Genomic DNA, 24,177 nt, shown 5'->3' on the forward strand with positions numbered 1-24,177 from the left:
ACTCCTTTAAATATACAAAATGAACTGAACATGAACTAGATGAAAATTGAAATAGTGAATTATGAACATGAATTTACTCATTTTAATCTGTTTGAACTGAACTTTGAGCTTGTTCTTCTGAGGTGTGAACTTACAAAACACTGTCCATAGGAAAAGAGATGCTATTGTTGTAAGCACAAAAGAGAGAAAAAAAAAACAAAACAAAATAAAGCAAAACATACAATTGGTGACTTTTGATATAAGTATTTACTGACACATTCATAAAAGTATGAAAGTTGAATGTTATGTATAATTGAACCAGCTCAGCTCTTAGTTCAAAGTAGGAGCCAGGTTTATTTTTCCAGCTCAATTAAGCATCACACAATGCCCTCTGTCACTTTATGAACTGTGTTCAAAGTCATGGCAATAACCATTGTCTCAACATATGTACACTAAGCAAGACTTCCATCATGTTAAATGTACTTTGTCATGATGTTCTGAACATTAAGACTTACCTTAATTTGTTAATATTAATTATAAAAAATCTGTGCTGTGGTCAAAGCAGAAGTAGCTGTACACATCATTGTGTTCATTAAATATGTATCATTTGTTTATTCTGAAAAATGCTTTACATCCAAAAGGTATGATTTTTTAAAACTTAATGGAACAGTTGGATTAAAATAAATTGTGCATTACAAAACAGTATTGCCCTCAAAATATAACATGATAAATGTAAAAATTCACACCATAACCAAGGCTATCCAGAAACATTGAGCAAAAGGTTTATTTTGCATGATTATTTTTTTATGTTTTCATAATAGTATGGGCTTACTTGCATAATAAAGTGACAGGCAGTATTAACATATAAACAGATTTTTCAATATTCACTAGTGGAATTGAAGAGATCTTACCTGGACTATTTTGGGAGTTCATGAATCAAATAGTTGCAATTGCTGCAGTTCTTCACCAAGCTGAGAAAAATAGGCTTCACTATAAGCCCCTCCACAGTCTTGTAACCAAGGGATAAGCAGTGCTTGTATTCATGGGGAAGGGAAAAAGGGGAAGGGAAAGGGGTTTGGGGAAGGGGAATGCGGACTAAAGGGGATCTTCTTCCTCTGACATTCTGTTACATTGAAGGCATCAGTGGTGGGCTCTTCTGAAAAAGAAAAGTAATAGATATTAATGTTTAACCAAGCATTTTGTTCTTTTCAATTTGCAACAAAACAATTGCATACTTTACATAATCTTAAAGGATAACTCGATACACAACTTGCCAAGAAAAAAAAAAAAAAGTTGTACTCCAAGATCATAACTTAAATTGCATAACATAGGCTTAAGAGAGCCCAGTATGGCAGGGCACATACAGGAGTATTTACTTATGTGAATTACAATTTCCAGCACTCGAAGGATACATGTCAGACACACAATTGTGGACTTACACATGTATGCTATTCTTCTTTCACTCAACCATAAAAGAGAGTGACTGTGTGAGAGGCAGAATCACTGATGTTTAATAAGGCACATTTTAGACCCATAAAAATGACAGTTGGGCCATTTTGGGGAACACAGTTGCAGAAAGGATCTTCGAAAACACAACCATGGGAGAACTGGAAGACTATGATGTACTGTACTTTCTACATGGAGGCAGATAATAATGACTTATTAATGTGGACCTCCATTCTAAAGTCTTCTAGTCTTTAGATGTAAGTCTGCTCCTCTAGTAGAACTCTTGGTTATAAAAGTTGCACAGGAAGACAAATGGACATCATCAAACAGAACACCTCCAAAATAGCAGCTGTTTGACTAGTTACAAACAGTTTAAGTGTGTAATGTTGCAATGAGGAGATCCTCGCACCCATTTTGTTTCTCTTTCATGATACATCTACATAATGCTGGTACATTTTCTTGACTACCTGTGCCCCATGACAATCAGCACTATATAAATAATTCAATGACGCATTGCTGCATGCATTTTTGCAATACCAACTATGGAAAGAGGACACTTTTAGGCACTATTATCTTGGTCAGACATAAGTAATGGAGTATTTATTTACACATTTCTTAACATACTACTATTAAAATACTTCTGAGTTTTGGAACTTCAGTTTGTATAAGCAATATTACACATAAGGACCACTGTGAGAGATGTACTAGGACAATGTTTTAACTTTTTAAAATAATTTTTCTATTGTATGGCATGCTTAATTTCCAGTCATATTATACAGTGCCCTCTATAATGCTTGGTAACAAATACACATGCATCTTGATTTATCCCTCTGCTTCACGGTTTAAACTTACAAATCAAACAATTCAGATGTGATTAAAGTACACATTGCAGACTTTGATTTAAGGGTACTTGAATACATTTCAATCACACCATGTAGAAATGACATTTTTTCTACATGGTCCTTCCATTTTGTATATCAAAATGTGAGTGACTTAGTTGGTATTGTGTTCTCTGCTGAAACTTTCATTAAGACATGGATTTGCATTTGTTTTGAGAGAAAGCAAGGAATCTGTAATGTCACCATGTCTGTAAACCCAATACTTCCTTTGAAGTTGGTTTGTCCATCAGATACATAAAGAACGTATCCCATTGTAATGGATTTTGAAATAGAAAGAAGCTGGGAGTGATCCAGACAGCTGAAAAACATCTTACATTTCTGATTACCAAAAAGTGCATTATTAAGGTTAAAACTGAGTTGACTTTTGAAACATTAATAGTCACACATCACAACTTAAATGGCTTTCCTTGAGAAACTGTCATGACGCTGTCCATCCATTTGTCCATCTACATCACTCCCCCTCCTGTGTGTGTGCGCTCGTGGGAGAGCAGGCCAATTCAGGAAAGGCAGACCCAGGGACACGATGGCCAAGAAAATTGCCCCTCAGGTACAGTGGGTTGGTCTCGCTGGTGATGTCCTGGCATTCTCTTCTTGTTGATGTGTCCATTGTTGTTCTAAGTGATAGACTCAAAAATTTACTGACCATCTCCAAAGTGCGTCGTTCTCAGCAAGTGTCGCAAGCAGCATTTGTGGAATGGAGCAGGCCTTGAGAGACCGCTTTAAGTAGTCCTTCCAGCATTTTTTTTGGTCCACCTGTGACGATGCGGGTTCGCTGCATGCTCACATCTCGCTTCTGGGAGCCCTGAACCAAACACCGTCGGTAATGTTAGCGATGAGCATGGCAGTGAGGCACAACAAATAGAGCAAGGGGATGGTGCAAAAATGCAAAGTGCTTTTATTTAAAACCAACAACAAAAAGAAACAGTGTTCAAATAAATAGTGCAGTGTTTCAAATCTTTTAAATAAATAATCAAAAAATAGTTAAAGGTTAAAAAACAAAGAAGAAAAAACAATCCTTTAAAACGATAAACAAGGTTAAAACAACGCTGGAAGCAGACCTTTAAAAAAAAATCCAAAGCCCGGTGTCTTTTACCTAGCGACTCCCCTGCTTCTCCCATCAGGCTTCTCAACAGGGGAGTCGCCCCTCCTGCAGCTGGCCTTCTTTCCACATAATTGATCTGGTGGCCTTCTGATCCCTGGCTCTGGTTCAGCTTACCAAGATCGAGACTTGGCTTCCCTGGCAACCTTGACGCTCACGTTAGGGAATTCACTGCCCAAGCCTCCTGACTCTCGCTGCCTTCTTGGCCTTACACAGCCAGCCGTCCTTCTGCTGGTCACTCCCGTTCCTTCATAAAATGCTCAGTGGGAGCGACCACTTCCAACTGCCCTAGGTGTTGGTCAAACACCCCTGCTAGGGCTCAGCAGTCCAGTTGACTGCCTACGAGCCTTTGCTCGCTCACACTGACTCTCGCTCTCTTTCTCTCTACATTGCTTCCTGCTCTCCTGCAACCTCCGTCTTTCTTTTTCTTTCCTTTTTTCTTCTCCTCCTAGCTGCCTTGCACTACTATTTAGGATGGGATGTGATTCACCTGTGGCAATCAGCTTCTCCCGGGAACAATTACGGATGCGGACCGCCTCTCACCTGCGCTCACACCGCAAATCACCCCAGGAACCACTTCAGCCACATGTCACCTTTCCCCCTTGCTAAGCCGCGAGTGCGGTGATTATTTAAAACTGGCCTTTATGACGAGAGCTGTGGACCCACTATACCACACCACCTTGAGGTTGGGATCCTTCTGCGAGTTCACCATACAGAACAACCTGGGGAAGCCAAGACAAATAACATGTCCGGTCCATAGGTGGACAGGGTTGAGCAGCATGGCCTCAATGCTAGTTGATGAGCAGCGTTCCAGAATTGTAATGCGTGATGCCCAGGATCTTTTGGAAGCAGCAGATGTGAAATGCTTCCATTGTGTGGATTTGCTTGCAGTAGGGAGTTCAGGACTTGCATCCACAAAGGAGTGTTGATATACCATAACTTTGGTTGCCATGCAGAGATTTTGGTTACAGAAGACATGCTTGCATTGGCAGCTGAGTGGAATGGAGGCAAGTTAGAGGCAGTTCACAATCTCCTCAGTCACATAGGGCATCACTAGATATTATGCTTCCAAGGTAGGAGAAGGACTGTGTGTTCCCCAATGTCTTGTTGCCAATCTTGATGTCATCTGGAGGATTTATGTGCTGGAAGGCAGTCTGAAGGATCAGTGACTTGGATGTGCCAATTTCCCGGCCCATTCAGAAACAGGCCGAGTTTAAGGAGTCAACTGTCCTGTGAAGGTTTTTTAGGTGAAGAGCTACACCAGCAACATTGTCAGCACACTGGAGCTCGTAAATTATTGTCAAGGAGATTTTCAAGTGCGCTAACAATCTTCGGAGGTTGAACAAATTTCCATCCAGTCAGTACCCCATCCTTACTCCATCAGTGGCATCCAATGTATTTCTGGAGAGAGCAGTGACGGCGACAAGGTGAATGTTGAAAAGCACCAGAATCAGGACACAGCCTTACTCGACACCAACAGTAATTTCGAAGGGAGCAGATGTTTCCCGCCAATAAGGACCTCCGCTTTCATTCAGTTATGGAAGAGACAGAGCATAGTGAGGAATTTTGGGGGACATCCAAACTTATGGAGTAATTCCCAAAGCATCTCACAGTTGACAGTGTGAAATGCTTTCCACAGGCAGATGAAGGTAAAGCTGATGTCTCACTGGTTTTTGCGAGCCTTCTCTAGGAATTGCCAGATGACAAAGATGAGGTCAACTGTGCTGCGTTTGGGATGAAAGCCAGCTTGCAACTCCAGGAGTATTCTGTCTGCAATGTGATTAAGTAGCCAGGGAAGAATGATACGGCCAAGGATTTTCCCAGCAACATCCAGCATTGAAATTCCAAGGCTGTTGATCGGTCCCCTTTCTTCTTGTAGATGGCAACAATGTTAGCATGTTCCCATGAAATTTTGCCAAGCTTCCAGCACTGACTGAAGAAACCGGTCAATTTGACAAGAAGATTAAGTCCCCCATATTTATATAATTTGGCAGGTATAGTGTCTTCACCAGCAGCTTTCTTGTTCTTAAGGACTTTGATGGCAATTCAGACTTCATGGAGAGATGGACACTCATCTAGTTCAGGGACCTGGGGGAGTGTTGAGAGATTTTGTAGTTTTTCGACCATGTGCACAGGGTCAACTCACCAGGTGAAATTTTAGGGCAGAGTATAGATGGGACAAACTTTGTCTAGGACACCTTTTACTGTTGCTTTGGCTTCCCTCACTTTCTCTTCACCTGTACTTCCACTCCCATTAACATTTTGCCCAAATATTCACAGTCCTCAGTTCATCACATATGCATACCATTAGATATCTCTTCTACTTTTTGTTGTACCTTTGAGGTTCTCATTTGTTATTCCGTCCTCCACACATCCACTTCAACATTTTCATTTCTGCCACATCCAGTTTCTTCTCCTACACTCCCTTTTCTGGCCATATCTTAGCTCCATACATCATTGCTGGTATTACCACTATCTTAAAAACATTACCTTTAACCTTCACCTTAATTCTTTGATCTCCCAATACTCCAGATACCTTCTTCCAATTGGTCCATCTGCACTGCAATTCTATGGGTTATCTCTGGATATAACCGATCCTAGACATTTACATGTATCCACCGCTCTCCCTGCAAGTTAACTTCTGAATCCTCATATCTTGTGTCTGCTTCTTCCTATTTCTTCTAAAGCATTTCTCCATTCTTATAACTTTCTCTCCATTTCCTCTTTTAGTGCTACACAGCACAATTTCATCAGCGAACTGCCTGCACCAGGGGGATTGGTCTTTTATCTTACAAGTCAGCACTTCCATAACGAGATCCAAGAGGTAAGGACTTGAAGATCCCTCGTGCAAACATTATCCAATCGATCTGTTCTTAGCATAATTCTTTTTTTTTTGTAAAAACTTGATTGCTATGTATTGATTGTAATAAAATTAATAAACAATAAAAAAAAAAAAAAAACATTATCCAATCTTCACCTGCCTATAAAATCTATTCCTCATCAAAAGAAATGTAAAAATCATTTAAACATATGTTAATAGGGGAATAATTTTAATAGGGTTTACAACTTAAAAATACAGATTATCAATTCATTCAGCATTCTTTATTACAGACAAGAAACCCTGCAACCCCTCATGATACCCGAGCGCTATGTCTCAATTCAATTTGCAGTAGACAGTAGCCAGAGTCTCGTGTCCTCTCCACTTACAGAGTTCAGCACAAAGCCCACACAGAGTGAGCAATTGCCAACCTATTGACAAGAAAGCTTGCACAATGAACATTTCATTCACTGGTGAGGTGATGAATGAAGTTATTATGATGCACAGCAAGTATTATGAATCAGGTTATTCACAGTTGGGGGGCACTTTTCTCAACTTTATTCCTGCCTACACCAATTTCAGATTTGTCTGTAAAAGCTCAACGCATATTTAAAAGTGGCCGATTTGACAGCAATATTTTCTTCTTTTGTCCCGAACTTATTCCTATACAATTATGTATTTAAGAAAAAAAAAAGCTTTTTCAACCAAAGCAAAGCAGACTACCAAATAAATGATGTATTTTGCTGATAAATCTATTTGACCCTGAATAACATGCTTCTGTTAACATACAGTTATTTTTGTTACAGATGGTCAGGATATTATTAAATCCTTCCAGTAAGTCACCTTAACCAAACAACCACTAATGTCCATGTTTGTGAAAATACAGATGTTTAGAAATAAAGTGATTTGGTTTTCCCAGAGGACAACACTACAAATTTCCCACTGGTACATTTTATTGCAAATGCACATAAAAATTAAATAAAACAAAAGAAATGTTACGTTTGAATTGGGACTGACAATAAGGAGCCCATGGTTTCACACTCTACTTGCTGCACTACATTGCTTCCTCTGAAGGACAGAAGATATTAAAGCAACTTTTTTTTTAAGAAATCTAAGTAGTGCCATTCTGAGGCCCAAACTCCCTGTCTTTCAGTGTCATGCAGTAATGTGTATGCATTTATGATAATTGCAATTGACGATACACTTTCACACTCAGACCACTGCCTTGCTTCAAGAACAAAATCAACACACAAATTTGTCAATACTCTGCCTTGCTATTTGATTACACATTCAGGACATTCTAAGAAGTGTATATTTTTAGCATAATAACAAAAAGCCCTTGTAGACTGAAAAGCTTTCTTTTCACACCTACTCAGAACAAAATTTTAAAAGAAATCTGATGGAGAGGGTGTTGCATAGAATGTATCAGCTTAAATCCAAAACAGTGTATGCCTTTTCTTTTACATGATGACTCAAATTTCCTGCTTGGCATTCAAGACAGAAGCCCCATAATGTATACGGACTACGCAGAAGGTCATTAGCCCAGCAATGTGGTGACAAATGATTCTGGATCAAATTAATGATCTTTAATGCAGAGGCTGGATGACACAACTGGCTGCAACATTAGCCATTCAAATTCTTTAGTAGCTCTCATGAAATAAAAGAAACACATTTAACATGAAAAACTGCACCGTGAGACACGTAGTCACCTATTATTTTTTTTACCAAGATCAAGGTTTTACTTTTTGTCACTAAATCAGGAGAACAAAATCTGATTGGGGGAAAAACTCAAATAGGAAAATCTGTTTTTCATATAATGCAAGAATAAACCTCACCAATCTGCCACCTTGTTGTTTGTGCAGGTCAGATTTTTGGAGCCAAGCCAAGTTGGGCCTGCGTAAACTTACTAACAAACCTTCTGGAGGTCTCCCACCTGCTAAGAAGCAGCATTACCTGACTGGCACACCAATATAAAGTATAATGATAGATAGATCTTCCTGCACTCTGCTATTACATAGTTGTAGTTACATACCCTGATGTTTTTATTATATTTTGAAAGTAGAGATACAATCGAACTATGTAAGTACACTTGTTTTTGGATCAGTGATAAATTGTTACATTGTAATTATATAAACTGTGGAATAACAATGACAACTGAGTAATTAACTATAGCATTACTTTGTAGTACACAGTAAGTACGGAGTCATAACTCATAGTTACACTGTGCTTATACAGGTAATTACATAGTAGTAACATTGTAATTATGCACACAATGTAAAGTGTTACCAAAAATTCACTAAATGTAGGGGGAGGGGGGTGAGAGAAGTCTGATTTGGTAACTGTGAAACAAATTATGACGTTTAACCCATAATAATAAAAATATTAAATATTAACTAGCTGTTACTGCCTGCCTTCCTTTGAGCAAATGACAGGATGTCTTTAACCAGCACAGAAAACATTCAAAAGTAATACATTAATAGAAAAGTGCAAGCCAAAACAGCAAAACAATATATGTCTAACTCATTACAAAGCCAAAACCGAAATATGCCTAATAAAACTATTTTCTTTCTTATGGTTTAAAATAAACAAGCATCATTACAACACCATTTCATGCCACCTGGGGGCCATTAAATCATCAAATTCAAAAGGGCAGTTCAACCACATAGGGAAGCATGATTACATCGCTGGCACAGTGACACTAGTTGTGTCAGTCATCAGGTAAAATATTTGAAAAGAATGCAAATAAAGGTGGATAAAGAAAATTATACAAAGAAAAACATCATATTAGAATTACGTTATTTGTGCACTTGTTTTCTGCCATCACACTCTCAAGTTCAGGATGATATTGTATTCTTTTATAAACTGATTTATTTTCAAATTTCTGTAAAACAGTGTTCTATTTTATATGACACAACACAGAATGCCTGACTTATTAAACATAATACAGTGAAATAAATGTAAAGAGTTACCGTAGAGCCCGGAATACAGGCCGACCCGGTATATTAGCCGAACCCCTTCTCTACCTACTAAATTACACGTATTTGCCGATGACCGGTATTTAAGCCGACCCCCTTCTCCAAGAAAAATTTTCTAAATTTCCTTAAAAGTGTCTCTTCGGGTATATTTATAATGTTTATCGGCGAGAATTTGAGACTCCCAGCATTTTTGATATATAATATAATGTGCATAATTTACCAAAACACCAATAATTTTTCTAATGTACTAAGCAAAAAGTTATAAAAAGTGCCTAGCCTACTTCGATTAAGCTAGGAGCATGGCACGCATGGTCGCAGCGGCTCAGGGCTCTCCTTTTCAGTGCACTTTTCTGTTGTTTTTGTACTTTTTTTTTTTTTGTCCTTGTTTGTGCACGATCGGTTCGGCAAATATCCACTACACCATTCAGAACCTTGTAGACATCGGTGTCCAGAGCCAGACATCTGTTTCGAGTGTTTTTCATCACACGCACAACATCCCACACAACATAGCGAGACCAACGGGCTCTCCGTGGATTGTTGTCGGGTCTAGGAGACGACACAGATGGAGGAGGGAAAGAAAACAGAAGCGGGGCCGCAGATCCGGCGTTATGCTAAAGCTAAAAAACAACCATACAAGCCCTATACAGAACTTTTTTCTGCACTGAAGGAGCTGCTTTTAATCTCATTGTAGATGTGTATAGTGACAATAAAAGGCATTCTATTCTAGAAACAATTTCATACTGTACTCGCCATTTAATTTGACATCTTTGGGCTGCAAGAAGGGAGGAGATATTTCCACACAATGTCCATCTTCGTTTCAATTGCGATTGCTTTCTTTTACCTTCTCTTCCTTCCTTAGCAATTATGTGTCTTGCTTGCATGGTCTTAATAAATTATATATATAGGTAAATCACTGCAATGACGGAAATCACATCCACAAACACATGTATCTGGGCTCCGACTGACGTTACTAACGCTCTCGGTTGTTTGTTTACAATCGTGCAAGCGGATACACGTGACCGCATCCGTTTCGTAACGCAAGATGTTGATCATAAATTAAAACAAAAAATTTCATTTTAATCTTCCTGATAATTTATTATAAATTTTATTAATAAAATCAACAACTAAAACACTTTTTTGAATAAATTCTTTATTTAATTTAAAGTACCGGCATGCAAAGTTACTTCTTCATCTGAAAGATGGCTCTGTGGTTTCGTCATTATTTACTTCCGTGTTCATTGGCAAAACCGGTATTGCGCTGGAAATCTTGAATCTGAAACGATACTCGTTGTATAAACCGACCCCCAAACTCCAAGCCAAAAATCTAGGACGAAATTCTCGGCTTATAGATTTAGATATCACTTTTAAGTGATATTTGCAACACAAACATGCCCAGGATTGGTCTTTGCTTCATGTCTAAATCATCATGTGGTTTTAGCTCCAAAAAATCTGAATATAATTGAGCATGCGTTTTGAAGAAAAAAATAATTTCCAACCTCATTTGCAATATAAAGCTACACAGCAACTTCTTGCTAACTACAATTTTTACTCCACATATTGCTTGCATGATATGAAAGAGAACCTTTTTTTCCCCCCATTTAACATTAAAAAAAAAAAATCACCTATTTGCACAGATCAACTGAAAAGAAAGACATTTTCCTTGGTTAGGTTTACTTTTTACCATACCCCCTCCCCCCTAAACCCCAAACTAGGCTGAATACTCATTTAATCTAACACCAGGAATCCTTTATTTATGGAACAACCACATGCCAATTTAGGAGGAAGGACACATGAAGAAGCACACAAGTTGGACCCAGCATTAGAGACATGACCATACTTGGCACACAGGGTCCTTTTTAAAAGCAGCGCTATACTCAAATGATTAATGGAAAATACTCTGGGAAAGTGAAATCTATAATAAAAAAAAAAAAAACCTGAATAACCATTTATAGCAAAGTAAATTATTCCCCAAAATTTTCTCTTACTAAACACCCATAAGGCATTATTCCCTTAAATAATGAACAGTTTACAACTCGGGCGTCTAAGTATTGCTTCCTGGGTAAATAGAATACACCTCATTTCCATGCTCGTCTCTTAAACAACAACAAAGTGGAATTTCACAAAAATTTGTTAGGAAGTTTCACAAAAGCACATACACAAAAGCAGACGCATTCATTAAACATCTTCACCTTGAATTCTGCTGCAATAACTTACTGAGTATGTCCAAGTGTTTCTCTTAAACAGGTTGCTTGGAGTTGCTGAATTATAATTGCTGTCATCTTCACATTTTATGCTTGCACTGAAGTTTGCATGTTTTTTTTTTTTTGGTCAAAAATTGTTGATGAAAATAAATACAGACACAAATTATCTAATCATGTGGCAATAAATTAAAGGTATCCACAATTAATACATCACAATTACATATATTTTACAATACATCCCTCCTCGATCTCAGGGGTTGCGTTCCAGAACCCCAGGCGATAGGTGAAAATCCGCGAAGTAGAAACCATATGTTTGTATGGTTATTTTAATATATTTTAAGCCCTTATAAACTCTCCCACACTGTTAACATTATTAGAGCCCTCTAGACATGAAATAACACCCTTTAGTCAAAAGTTTAAACTGTGGTCCATGACAAGATAGAGATGACAGTTCTTTCTCACAATTAAAAGAATGCAAACATATCTTCTCTTCAAAGGAGCGCCATCAGGAGCAGAGAATGTCAGAGAGAGAAAGAGAAAAGCAAACAATCAAAAAATCCATAAGTGCTTTTGGGCTTTTAAGTATGCCGAAGCACCGCAATAAAGCAGCATTTTTTAGAGTAGCGTCCGTATCCTCTAGGGAAACAGCCTCTGTGCAAACAGCCCTTCTGCTCACACCCCCTCCGTCAGGCGCAGAGAATGTCAGAGAGAGTGAGAGAGACAGAGAAAAGCAAACAATCAAGCACCGCGCAGGAAGCATATCGTGTATCATTGAGGAGTTTTATTTAATACGTAATACATGCTCTGATTGGGTAGCTTCTAAGCGCAAACAAACTGAGGACGCATGTACCATAAATTAAAAGACCCATTGTCCGCAGAAATCCGCAAACCAGCGAAAAATCCGTGATATATATTTAGATATGCTTACATTTAAAATCCGCGATGGAGTGAAGCCGCAAAAGTCGAAGCGCAATATAGCGAGGGATCACTGTACAGTATTAAGCTTTTCACAAGACCAGACCATTTCTCACAATAAACCTCATAGTCTCTTATTAAATGTTTCTAAAGTAATATTAGCTTGGGAAAATTAAATTCTCCCAAGGTACTACAGACAACCACACCTCTTGGTAACTTTCAGTCATTCTCTATACAAGGTAATATTTCTAAACAATTGTGTAAAATGCATCCCAAGCCATAATCTATTATTTTGAAATGCCTTAAAAGTAATATTTAGGGCAGGAAAAAAAAAATTCTCATCTGACATGTTCAGGCACAAAATTGAGACATACAACAGTTTGTCTCATCTGAAAGGTTGCTGACATTTACCAAGCTGGGGACTACAGCAGGAGGTCTGGAAAAAAAGGAATAGAAGGATAGAAAAGAAACACAAAACATCAGTGCAGATACAGCTGTCATGGCGCTGATTCACTACATGTCAAGTCTGTCGTTGATTTTGTTACTTCATGTCAGTGATAAATCTCACAAAAAACGTTTCCTGATGCACAGTGTTATTTGCAGCCCACTTTAATTTATACAGATGGACTAGCACTTTATTTGAGTAGGTACTTTGAATATCAAAAATAAAGTTGTATCAAAACAGCAGAAGGAAGGCAGTGTTAAAAACAAATGTACCACTGACCTCCTCAAGTTCTCAAAAAGGGACGGAAAGCTACTGTGTTTGATGGCTTTCAGCGAGGACTGCTCTGATGATTTTACTGATATTTTTTGAAGTATAATAATACATGTATATAATTCTGTTAGCCATTTTTCTCTTTGAAATAGTGCTTTCAATCACAGTGCATATGTAACTGGGTAACAATCCCAATTTAACTTCTCTCAATTTTAAGTAAAACTAAAGCAGGCCTTAGTCTAGAAAACTGGGACTGAAACTGGCTGGAACAACATGCACCACAAACTCTAGCATTAATACAAAATTGACACCTTTTCCAGCATAACGTGTATAAACAAAACATGATACACACATTTTAATATCATTGATAATTATATTCCTGAAATGAACATTGCCATCTTTACAGATATTCTATAAGTGACCCAGTATGCAGGCATATAAGACATAATGCTGTATGTCAGTGCTTCCCAGACTCGGTCCTGGGGACCCCAGTGGCTGCAGGTTTTTGTTCCAACCCAAGTCATAATCAGCGACAACACCTGATAACGCTGATCTCATTTAATTAGCTGGTCTTTTTTCTCTCTTATTCTATATTCAGAATAGCACAGCAGCATGAGTTTTATATTTATAAGACACTAGCAAAATACCCGCGCTTCGCAGCAGAGAAGTAGTGTGTTAAAGAAGAAAAAGAAAAGGAAACAATTTTGAAAATAATGTAACATGATTGTCAATGTAATTGTTTTGTCACTGTTGTGAGTGATGAGTGTTGTTGTCATATACACACACATATATACATATAAACAAACATACATACATACATACATACATACATAATATATATATATATATATATATATATATATATATATATATATATATATATATATATATATATATATATATATATATATATATATATATATATATATATATATATATACATACACACACACACACACACACACACACATACACATACACTCTTTGGGGTGCGAGCAGCTGTTGCTGGGGGTGGCAGAATCGATCAAGGAAGAAAAATGAAAAACATTATTTGTACAAAATGTTAATTTATTTATCCATTCCTAAATAATTAAATGGGCAGGCTATTTCATATCAGTGCAATACGCGTTTGTTAAACGGATGACTCCGCTCTTACGTGCAAGTCTGCGTGGATATTATGAACTATCGTATCTGTTCAAGTTCCATTTAAATTTTAAATAGAAGGAATTTTTATTTAGTCGACAGAAATATCTTTGGTAGGAATGTAAGTTAAATGTAGGCATCATTGCATAAATTTTTCTTCACCATACAAATGTAAAGAGTAAATTCACCTTAAATTCCAACCAATGATATTTGTGTCGACTAAATCAGGGGTGTCAAACTCAATTGTACAGGGGGCCAAAATCCAAAACACACTTTAGGGCCGAACAGGATAAACATTTATTGAACACACTAAAACTGAATTTTTAAAACTTAACTTTTTTGAACATAAATATGAATAAAAACAGACAGGAATATTATTCCGGAATAAACCAACTCAAACCTTAAATAACTTATAATATTCACCTTTGCGATAGGTGAAAATCCGCGAAGTAGAAACCATATGTTTGTGTGGTTATTTTTATATATTTTAAGCCCTTATAAACTCTCCCACCCTGTTAACATTATTAGAGCCCTCTAGACATGAAATAACACCCTTTAGTCAAACGTTTAAACTGTGCTCCATGACAAGACAGAGATGACAGTTCTTTCTCACAATTAAAAGAAAGCAAACATATCTTATCTTCAAAGGGCGCCATCATAAAGGCGCCGTCAGGAGCAGAGAATGTCAGAGAGCGCAAAGAAAAGCAAACAATCAAAAATCAATATGTGCTTTTAAGTATACAGAAGCACCGTGATAAAGCGGCATTTTGTAGAGGGCGTCCGTGTCCTCTGTGCAAACAGCCCTCTGCTCACACCCCTCCGTCAGGCAGAGAGCGAGAAAGATAGAGAGAAGCAAACAAGCACAGCGCGGGAAGCATATCTTATAGCATTGAGGAGTTTTAGTTAATATGCAATACATGCTCTGATTGGGTAGCTTTTAAGCCATCCGCCAATAGCGTCCCTTGTATGAAATCAACTGGGCAATCAAACTGAGGAAGCATGTAACCTAAATTAAAAGACCCATTGTCCGCAGAAAGCGGCGAACCAGCGAAAAATCTGTGATATATGTTTAGATGTGCTTACATTTAAAATCCGCGATAGAGTGAAACCGCGAAAGTCAAAGCGCGATATAGCGAGGGATTACTGTAGACGGAGCTGGAGCATTTCTGCGGGAATGGAGTGAATAAACTGTGCGGGCCGTGCAGTATCGTACTTTGCCTTCAGTGTGCCATTACACTGCAGCTCAATCACCTCCATCTGAATCTGCACAGATGCAGGTTCCACATCGACGGCAAATGGGTTGTGAAACAACTCAAAATTCTTTTTTTGTTCTTCAAAGTCACGAAAGCGCCGTGCGAACTCAGTGCGCAGTGCGCTCAGTTTATCAGTAAAGTGCTAATTTGGGAACACCGTTGTGCCGACTTGGTTCAACATTACTTGGCAACAGGGAAAGTGGGGCAAGTTGCACTGGTGCATTTGTGTCTCCCATAAAAACAGCTTCACTTGAAATCACGTTGTGATTTTGCACAGGTAAAAACGTCTACTGAAGTATCAGATTCTTCTTTAACTCTTCTGTTTTCTGTATGTTCTGCATTGCATTCAGGTCTTTCAGGTTATCCTGATGTTTTGTGTCATAGTGCCATCTTAGATTAAATTCTGTAATTACAGCCACATTAGCTCCACAAATGAGACACACGGGTTTACCGACAATGTCAGTAAACATATACTGAGCCTCCCATCGGTTTTTAAGGGCTCTATTTTCAGAATCAACTTTTCTCTTCTGCATCATGTGGGCTAGCTTCGCAATAACTTGCAGCATCATAAGCTAGAGTTGATAAACGCGGTAAGTGTTCGGCAAGGCAGCTGAAGCGCTGCATTATGGGATCTGTAGTTTATTGTGTTACCAGCGCTTCATATCCCCGGGCCATTAACAACAATAATATATAAAATGATCTTGCGGATGTGGCCCGCGGGCCTTGAGTTTGACACATATGGACTAAATAGAACTTGAAAAGATACATTTTTTCGAATGTGATCACGCAATTCAGATCGAGTTGGCGTGCACTACATCGAGCCCGCGTTTACACCGTGCTTTGTTTCCGAAGTAGCAGCACTCATGAATATGGTTGTATATACGTCACTCGCTTGCTTCTTATTGTTTCGCTGCCTTCTCAATTATATAATGCATGTTTTCTTCAGCGCCTTTTGGAGCGCTTCCTAGTTTTCTACGTACTGCGTTAAAAGTCAGTTCACGTGATTACGTGGGAGGCGTGATGATGTCACACGAAACTCCGCCCCCCAAGGCCATCAAGCTCAACTCCATTACAGTAAATGGAGAAAAATACCTTCCAGTTATGACCATTACGCGTAGAATTTCGAAATGAAAACTGCCCAACTTTTGTAAGTAAGCTGTAAGGAATAAGCCTGCCAAATTTCAGCCTTCTACCTACACGGGAAGTTGGAGAATTAGTGATGAGTCAGTGAGTGAGTGAGTCAGTGAGGGCTTTGCCTTTTATTAGTATTAGATTTAGAAATATTTCTGCTTTTTCCATAGATTTAATTGCTTAACTCTCTTTTGTTAATTTCATTATATTTTGCCCATTCTCTGTGCAGTTTTCCCCCATTCGTTGTATCTTAATAATGGCAATTAAAAACAAGTGAAGCAGACACCCAGGCAAACAACACTGAACAATCAAAGGCTGCAACTACTTTAGCGTCAGACCCACTAATTAGTAAACAATGGATAAAACTATTAGAACACATGGAAAAGTAGAATGAAAATCCTGATGAAAATAAAAAAAAAATAAATTATTCTCCTATAACTGCTTGGCCCATTTTAATATATATATATATAAAAATAACACCAGTTTTCATCCTCTTTCTTTCTCTGTGCATCTACCATTCGTTCGCTCAGAGGTTGATGCACTTGCTCCTTCCTGAGCAGCTCTTCTTTTCTCCACCCTAGCGGCCCGCTGCTTCGCTTCTTCCGTCGGCATCTTTTCACGTTAAAACTGATTAAGTTAGTTTTTGTGTTGCAATTACTTAGTGCGTTTTTCTTAATTTTTCACTTAAGCTGGCACTGAAGTCTTCAATCTGCCTCAAGAATGATTTAAGATATGAAGAAATAGGGGAAGTAGCCGCGAAAGTGGTAGGTATGAGAACGGTACACGTACGCATGCGCCACACGGCCGCCCTGCTGCGCGCTGCCGAGGGATGATTCTACAATAAAATAAAAAAATAAATAAAAACAGTAATAAAAATCAACACCCCAGAAGCAGATAGTAGACATCACGTAGTATAAGTGTACCAAATTTCAGGTCAATAGGTCCTACGGTTTGCGAGCTACAGGCGATTTAAAATCCTGGACAGACAAATGAACAGCCACAGGAGCGTATTATATAAGAAGATATTTACCAAACTTAGTTTTCTGTTAGTTGTGTGTAAAACAGTTGTGTTAGTGTTCTGTTTTAGAGTTAGTTCTCTTAGTTGCCCAGAGGGGACTGGGCGGTCTCTTGGTCTGGAACCCCTACAGATTTTATTTTTTTCTCCAGCCTTTGGAGTCTTTTTTGTTTTTTCTGTCCACCCTGGCCATCGGACCTTACTCTTATTCTATGTTAATTAATGTTGACTTATGTTTATTTTTTATTGTGTCTTCTATTTTTCTATTCATTTTGTAAAGCACTTTGAGCTACATTTTTTTGTATGAATATGGGCTATATAAATAAATGTTGATTGATTGATTGATTGATTTACTAATTTCTATGTTGTTCCCAGAATACAGAATTTGGGAAATAACACATCACTTAATTAGCCCAGCCACAGGGGGGGCCCCCAGGACCGAGTTTGGGAAGCACTGCTGTATGTAAATCTGTGCATTCACCTTTTTAGATTTGCTCAGTTTCAACAACAGGACATTCAAGACTTCAGAAAATTTGTATGTCACATTTGCATATGAACAGGAAGAACACACCTATAAGAAAAGAAAAACAACATCTTAATTTTATGTCATTTTGATAGGTCACACCCTACAGAGTTTACAAATCTATATGTTGTGGATGGTAAACTGCAGACGCAACAATAGCTGTAATCATGTAGGCGGCAGTAGAGAATTGCTACAAAGATGAAAGCCTATACCTACACTCCTCTTGAAATTATTCACTATACCACGTAGAGAAGTGATTTTTTTTTTTTTTTGTAACGTTTAGCCAAATTAAGGCTTAAAACTGATTGAGAAAATGAAAACAACCATTTGTACCTAAGGACAGCACTGTGGCAAAGTGATAGTGCTGCTGCTTCACAGATATGGCAGTTGCATATTTTATAAGACAGGCAAGGAAGCAGCAAGCAGTGAAGGTGTAGTGTGTATTGAAAAGAATTAGACCCCTTCAAAGTATTCACATTTTGTTGTTTTGCAGCCTGAAATGAAGATGTACACAACAACAACAACAACATTTATTTCGAGCGATCGATCGATCGATCGATAGATACTTTATTAATCCCAAGGGGAAATTCACATACTCCAGCAGCAGCATACTGATAAAAAAACACAATACTAAATTAAAGAGTGATAACAATGCAGGTAAAACAGACAATAACTTTGTATAATGTTAACATTTACCCCCCCAAGAGTGGAATTGAAGAGTCGCATAGTGTGGGGTCTCCTCAGTTTGTCAGTGGATCAGGACGGTGACAGCAGTCTGTCGCTGAAGCTGTTCCTCTGTCTGGAGATGATCCTGTTCAGTGGATGCCATGGATTCTCAACGATTGACAGGAGCCTGCTCAGCGCCCGTCGCTCTGCCACAGATGTCAAACTGTCCAGCTCCATGCCTACAATAGAGCCTGCCTTCCTCACCAGTTTGTCCAGGTGTGAGGCGTTCCTCTACTTTATGCTGCCTACCCAGCACACCACCGCGTAGAAGAGGGCGCTCGCCACAACCGTCTGATAGAACATCTGCAGCATCTTATTGCAGATGTTGAAGGACTCCAGCCTTCTAAGGAAGTACTGTATAGTCGGCTCTGTCCTCTCATGCACAGAGCATCAGTATTGGCAGTCCCATCCAATTTATCATCCAGCTCCACTCCCAGGTATTTATAGGTCTGTACCCTCTGCACACAGTCGCCTCTGATCATCACGGGGTCCAGGAGGGGCCCCGAGTCTCCTAAAATCCACCACCAGCTCCTTGGTTTTGCTGGTGTTCAGGTGTAAATGGTTTGAGTCGCACCATTTACTTACACCTGACTGAGTTTACTAGTATTTTTAAGATGGGGGTGATCCTTTAACCATTTCAGTGATTCTGCTTTTTTATTATTTTTTTCTGTACTGTTGCTATAAGATCCAGGTCTTTAATGACCTCTTAAACACAGCTATCAGCGGTGTATCTGTTTGCGGAGAGAGTGTCGACCTCGTGGAGAGGTTTACTTACCTCGGCAGTGCCATTCATGTCTCTGGTGACTCTTTCCTATGAAGTCAGTAGACAGACTGGGAGAGCATGGGGGGGTCATGAGTTCACTGGAAAGGGGTATGTGGCACTCCTGATATCTCTGCAAAAGGACAAAGGTCCAAGTCTTTAGAGCCCTGGTGCTTCCTGTCTTGGTATATGGTTGCGAGACATGGATGATATCTAGTGAACTAAGAAGAAGACTGGATTCCTTTGGTACTGTGTCTCTCTGGAAAATCCTTGGGCGGTTGCTCATTGACCCCAGAATGAGGCACATTATCTGCATTGTGTAAGAGCGTCAGTTATGGTGCTACAGCCATGTGGCGCATTTCCAGAAGGGTGGTCCAGGTCGTAGGACCCTCATTGTTGGTGACCAGAGTGGCTAGACGAGGCCAAGGGGTCGCCCCTGTAACACCTGGCTCCGGCAGATAGAGGGTCATTTCTGGAGGGTGGGATTGGACCACGTCTCTGCCTGGGGGGTTGCCAACCAGGATCCCGTGCAGTTTTGTTGTGTGGTGGGTGTGGCAACGCACTGTACCAATGCATACTCCCCCAACTTGACTGGACTTTGACTGTTTGGCTGTTAAAGCTGCATTGAGAAAACACTGCTGGAGAAATATTTTTTTTCTGTGCATCTTCATTTCAGGTTGCAAAGTAACAAAATGTGAATATTTTGAAGGGGGCTGATTCTTTTCTATGCACACTGTACATTTAAGCACAGAGCAAAGAAAGCTGAGAGAAAGTATACTTAAGTGAGACCGAGATAGTGGCACGTGTACTTTCTTGGATTCAGGATAAAATACGGAGAGTACAATGAGCAATCTTTATCATCATTTATAACAGCTGACAATGTCAGTGTTGCTTTATCCATTATAAGCATTGATGGTGTTACTGCTGGGCTGCTTTTTCTGCTTACACGTGCATTGATAGGCTGGCGGCATACAGAGCAATAAGTTGTTCAACATTTTGGTTCTCATAAAAGAAAAATTATGCAAGATTTCAAACCATTGTTTTTAAAACCATAGAGTTTGTACTCTTACATTTCGTTTCTTTTTGTTCCTACCGGAGCAGCAACACAGTCACAGCTTTCCGACCATAAGACGAGTGCTTTGTGATATTTCAGTACTTTAGTTTTCTTGTATAGGGTTTAATTTGTATCTACGCTTTCATGATTTAGTTTAATGCAAACAAACTGTTTTATATGTGTTTTAGTGATGTGCAGGAGTGTTCCACAATTTATGAGAGTTTGTAGGTTTCCTCTGCTTAGGAATGAGGAGTATTTGTAAGTGTACCTTCGCTTGCTTCTTGGCATTTGTCGTATGGAAATCGAGTGTGGTGCATGTAAACTAAAAACTGTCATACTCTGTGTCAGGTAGAAAGGTCTTATTCTGCTATTCCAATACTTTTTCACACATTGAATTGAAATGGCTTACAACAAACAAAAACAGGCAGAACGAAGTGCATGTGACAAGCTACTTTATAACCCACTTTGATTTGGCCTTAGTATGGAGTGAGCAAGTGCACGGGTGAGCAAGAACAGAAAAAACAGAAAGGCATCCCATTAGCGAACAAGAGGACACATAACACAACCCCAACTCCCACCATTTATGTATTAACCACCTCCATTCTCATAAAACTTGAAATATGCTTTTTTTTTGTTACAAACAGACTATGTCATTCATAACAAACTAATGCACTAGAAACAGCTCAACGCTGTCTTACAAACAAGACACACACCCAATACCAAACAGTTTACAATTCTAATATTTATACCAGATGACCAACTTGTTAGTTTTTATTTTCCCCAATGTTACTTTCAATCAAGTGCAAGAAAGACCGCAGGCTTTAAAGACCACACTATACAGTACTTCTTAATGGGATGTAACATAGGGGGGTATTTAAGCTTATAAAAGACTCAAACCATTTAGCATATACAGGAATCTACCTTAAATATATTATCCAAATGACGTGGACACATGGCTCAAAATAGCCGAGTCCGTGTACTACACAAAGGATAGGATAAGAGTTATAAAAAAAGTAAAATTGGCCTGAAGTCTATTAATGGCCTATTTTGTTTTCCAAATAATGAAATATAAACACATCTATGTTTGACTCTGACAAATTCTGCATCTACATAGGTCTTTAAGATGTACACAAAAATGTACTTTCAGTATTAAAACATGTACCACTACTGAAAGAAAGTATAAAAGCATAGCTTTACAAATGAAGTTTAGTCTAGTACGAAATAGCTTCTGGATTTAAAAAAGGCAGATGTGGCTAGCAGATAACTTTTGCCATATTTGCAACAGGAGTACAGTGTACAATAGGAGTCTGTCAAAATATATCATAACACAATACCAATGACGTTTATTTATATATTCTAGGTCCACTTTAAAGGCAAACCTATTATGAACTGGTGGTGGATTTTAGGAGGACCAGGCCCCTCATGGACCCCGTGATCATCAGAGGGGACTGTGTGCAGAGGATGCAGACCTATAAATACCTGGGAGTGCAGCTGGATGATAAATTGGATGGGACTGCCAATACTAATGCTCTGTGAAAGAGAGGACAGAGCCAACTATATTTCCTTAGAAGACTGGCGTCCTTCAACATCTGCAATAAGATGCTGAAGATGTTCTATGAGACGGTTGTGGCGAGTGCCCTCTTCTACACGGTGGTGTGCTGGGGAGGGACGCCTCATGCCTGGACAAACTGGTGAGGATGGCAGGCTCTATTGTAGGCATGGAGCTGGACAGTTTGACATCCGTGGCAGAGCAACGGGCGCTGGGCAGGCTCCTGTCAATCATGGAGAATCCACGGCATCCACTGAACAGGATCTCCAGACAGAGGAGCAGCTTCAGCGACAGACTGCAGTCACCATCCTGCTCCACTGACAGACTGAGGAGACCCCACACTATGCGACTCTTCAATTCAACTCGGGGGGGGTAAACATTAACATTAGACAAAGTTATTGTCTGTTATACCTGCATTTTTATCACTCTTTAATTTAATATTGTTTTTTATCAGTACTGTATGCTGCTGCTGGAGTATGTGAATTTCACCTTGGGATTAATAAAAGTATCTATCTACAGTATCTATCTACACATCCTATCTCTGACACACTAACACTGAGCACTTTCAGCCAAGAAATCAGTCAGCAGAAATGTCGAGAAATGTTATGGTGGCTCGTTTATACCAACTACAATAAGCCTGCATAATGCCTCACTGGACTGTGACTGCCAAGTTAGAATTGTTCTTTCTTTTTAAAATTTCATCCTTTTTAGTCATTCTGGTGCAAGTTGTGACGATAAATAAATATGCACGTGAATGTATTTATTTAAAGAGCTTCTGTACATATTTCCCCCAAATTTTTTATTTTTATATATAAAATATATAGAACAAAATCCATCTATCTATATAGATATATATATAGATATATATATATATATAGATATATATATATATATATATATAGATATATATATATATATATATATATAGATATAGATATATAGATATATAGATATATATATATATATATATATATATATATATATATATATATATAGATAGATATATATATATAGATAGATATATATATACTGCTCAAAAGAATTAAAGGGACACTTTTTAATCAGAGTATAGCATCAAGTCAATGAAACTTATGGGATATTAATCTGGTCAGTTAAGTAGCAGAGGGGGTAGTTAATCAGTTTCAGCTGCTGTGGTGTTCATGAAATTAACAACAGATGCACTAGAGGGGCAACAATGAGATGACCCCCAAAACAGGAATGGTTTAACAGGTGGAGGCCACTGACATTTTCCCTCCTCATCTTTTCTGACTGTTTCTTCACTAGTTTTGCATTTGGCTACAGTCAGTGTCACTACTGGTAGCATGAGGCGATACCTGGACCCTACAGAGCTGGCACAGGTAGTCCAACTTCTCCAGGATGGCACATCAATACGTGTCATTGCCAGAAGGTTTGCTGTGTCTCCCTGCACAGTCTCAAGGGCATGGAGGAGATTCTAGGAGACAAGCAGTTACTCTAGGAGAGCTGGAGAGGGCCATAGAAGGTCCATAACCCATCAGCAGGACCAGTATCTGCTCCTTTGGGCAAGGAGGAACAGGATGAGCACTGCCAGAGCCCTACAAAATGACCTCCAGCAGGCCACTGGTGTGAATGTCTCTGACCAAACAACCAGAAAGACTTCATGAGGGTGACCCAAGGGCCCCATGTCCTCTAATGGGCCCTGAGCTCACTGCCCAGCAGCATGCAGCTCGATTGGCATTCGCCATAGAATACCAGAATTGGCAGATGCACCACTGGTGCCCTGTGCTTTTTACAGATAAGAGCAGGTTCACACTGAGCACGTGACAGAAGTAAAAGGGTCTGGAGAAGCCATGGAGAACATTATGCTGCCTGTAACATCATTCAACATGATCAGTTTGGTGGTGGGTTAATGACTGTCTGGGGAGGCATATCCATGGAGGGTCACACAGACCGCTACAGGCTTGACAAAGGCACCTTGGCTGCCATTAGGTATCAGG

General features: G+C 39.0%; 1 long non-coding RNA gene across 1 annotated transcript in view; it reads right to left on the reverse strand.

The window, feature by feature from the left end:
* Window positions 1–24,177, reverse strand: part of LOC120517263 — an 87,246-nt gene that overhangs the window by 40,272 nt on the left and 22,797 nt on the right. The window contains exon 2 of the long non-coding RNA XR_005631006.1: window positions 891–1,135. This is a non-coding gene — a long non-coding RNA (uncharacterized LOC120517263). The remainder of the gene's footprint in view (window positions 1–890; window positions 1,136–24,177) is intronic.

Source organism: Polypterus senegalus, chromosome 17 (genome assembly GCF_016835505.1).
Source record: "Polypterus senegalus isolate Bchr_013 chromosome 17, ASM1683550v1, whole genome shotgun sequence".
NCBI lineage: Eukaryota > Metazoa > Chordata > Cladistia > Polypteriformes > Polypteridae > Polypterus > Polypterus senegalus.